Source organism: Acartia tonsa, chromosome 4 (assembly GCF_053477335.1).
Source record: "Acartia tonsa isolate MP-2025a chromosome 4, ASM5347733v1, whole genome shotgun sequence".
Taxonomy (NCBI): Eukaryota; Metazoa; Arthropoda; class Copepoda; order Calanoida; family Acartiidae; genus Acartia; species Acartia tonsa.
In genome coordinates, this window is record NC_137263.1 from 4,537,371 (window position 1) to 4,540,509 (window position 3,139).

Consider the following 3,139-nt stretch of genomic DNA (forward strand, 5'->3'; position numbering starts at 1 on the left):
TATTCTCATATAATGTAAAAGCCAATACATAAGATAAGTTTAAATGGTGAAATCGCGTATTTTTCAAGTTAACCACCCTTATTATGATGGACAGTCATAAAATGCCGTTTCTCGAAGACGTACACGGCCATTCGCAATGTTCGAAGAATGACGCAAATTTCAGATCTGTTTTTCGCGATTTGAGAAAAATTCATTTTAATTATCTTGCAAACATCGCTTTCATCTTTTTATCAAATTGCGAAAACTGAGATCTGAAATTTGCGACAGCCTTATAACATTGCGTATGACCGCGTATGACTTCCTAAAAATGGCATTTTATTACTGTCCATCCTAAATATTTTTGTAAACTTCTCGGGGGGTTCACTGACAAAATAAGGGGATTTCACCATTTAGATATAGAATAGGGGAGAGAAAGAGATAAGATGAAATATTTGAATGGTCTCTGGTAATCATTAATATTATTATTACAGTGGATTCAAGCTATCACATTAAAGTTGAATTATACACAAAGCTACATGTCTTTTAGTATCTTTAATAAACCTGTTCTTCATTTTTATTTTTTGTTTATTTGTTGTAATAAGCAATAACAATAATAAAGTGCTATAGAAATATTATTATATATGTAGAAAATTTGAGATCTGAGCTGGATCTTTAAATCATTTTAGTGATGAGCCAGATCGGGGTGAGCCAACTTACTTTCCACCAATGAGAGCACAGCATTTTATGAAATGCCGCGCTGTGATTGGCTGAAATTGGGCGCACCCCGATCTGGCTCACCACTAAAATGATTTAAAGATCCAGCTCTGTATATTAACTGAGTCTTAAAGGCGCCTTCCATGGATCGAAAGGAATAAGACAAAGGCCAATAAATTGATGCACATTCTCAATCATGATACACAATTAGTGGTTGAAACGTTTCGACACTCAACTTAATGAACCAAGCAATGAACTAGCTTCAGGGTCTAATTTAAATCAACTTGCTAATTTTGTAAATGATGAATTGCAAAAAATCTCTACATGGTTTCGATCCAATCAGCTCTCTCTACATCCTGATAAAACTAAATTTACAGTGTTCCATTCTAACTTAGGATCAATACAATGGGATGATATTCATTTATATATCAATGAGAATAACTCTAGTGCAAGTAATCCTAATCCTGACCTTATTAAACCTATTGAATATGTCAACAATGCATCTGAAATTCCAGCCATAAAATTTCTAGGTGTTTACTTTGACCCTAACCTTAATTTTAAGTATCATATACAGAAATTAAATGAAAAGCTCTCAAGAGCTCTCTTTATATTGAGACAATGTAAAAAAATTCTAACTAGGAGCGCACTTAAAACCTTATACTATTCTATATTTCATTGTCATTTAATCTATGGAATTTTGATTTATTCAAGCTCATATGAATGTAACTTAAAATCTATTGAAATCAAGCAAAAAATGGCAATCAGAGCAATTACAGACTCTCATTATATAGCCCATACTGGTCCTCTATTTAAAACAATGAAAATTCTACCATTTGAATTGTTAGTGCAATACTTTAGAGTTAAATTCATGTATGAATTTAAACTTAACATAGCCCCTCGCTCATTTTTTAACATGTGGAAAACACGAGGACATATGTCCCAGGGTAATATTAGGCTTAGAAACCAAGAAGATTATAGCATCCCATTTGCCAGATTAAACTTGGTTAACAATCTTCCACTTTGTACTCTTCCAGCCACCTGGAATGCGTTTTTCATTAACAATAGCTTTATAGTGGAACAGACAACTTCTAGATTTAAATTTTATAAAAAATTGAAAAGAAAGCTTTTAGACAGTATTGTAGTTGCCTGTGAAAGGCTATTGTGTCCCTCCTGTGACCTTAACATTAATCTATGATTGTTCAAGTCAACCTGTAGCTTACCCTTTGATTGCTTAAAATATATACATTTTTTATAATCGCACAGAGACCCCATTCTTTCTCCACTTTCCAATCCCCCCCTCCCCCCCCCCTACTTTTCCTAAACATCCTTCCTTGCATATTGCTGTATATAGCGTACATATATTACTTATATAAAAGACCGCTTAAAAAAACATTTAAATCGAAGTCTAAAATTAAAAGGCTGTCAACACCGCCCTCAGGCGTTTTTCAGTCCTTGGATACTTGTATTATATTGTGTTAATCCTATAGTATTCATTGTTTATATAAAAAATAGTTTATTAATAAATGCTTAATGCAATGTAATTACCATTTATGAATGTTGAATATTAAATGTATATGTTGTTTTGTCCCAATAAATATTTGAAAATTTAAGAAATTAAAGAAAAGTTCCCAAAGTTGTCAAGCAAACGTTATTAAAACTTTGGGGACTAGTGTAATAAACAGCCCAATGTCCCCTAAAATTCTACGCCTTGAGTTAAGATAGAGAAAAATATACACTTTTTGAAAATAATTCTGATTCCCTAACTACCTAAATGTTTTTCTTATTACAACAAAATACATAAAATATCAAAATAAAAAACAGGCATACATTATGATTACTTATTACATACAGGGGTGCAGAGATAGGAAAATGACAATGGAAAATTAAATATCATTAACCCATCCCTGTTTAAATGGTTGTTTAATGGCAGGTAAAAAAAGAAAATGTTTAAGAATTTTATAACAATCAGAAGGTAAAAGATATAAACTAACTTAATAAGAATTATAAATGAATAAAAGATAACGAGTTAATACAAAGAAATTAAATACTTATAGAAAATACATATCAAATTCATGACTGATTAAATACATTTTAAATATTAAAACATGCTTAATTAAATACATTAAAAATTAAAGTAATCTATTTTCCAGTATGGCTTCGAAACCGATTAATATCCACTGGATTAGAACCGGTTCTCAGACATATTGAAAAGTCATGTTTATCATATGCATCGTATTACAGACAATTTTCCATGAATATTAAAATAAGAATAGTTGAATTAATGCCAGTTTTGTTAGCATGGTTTTAATCTCATAACTATTCATTTTAATGTCCACAGAAAGCTGCGATGCGATAAAAAGCTATTATATTTTTACCAATTAATAGGTCTTACAAAAAAAAATATTTTGAACTTTTATTAAGATTGGCATAACATTATTTGGCTTCA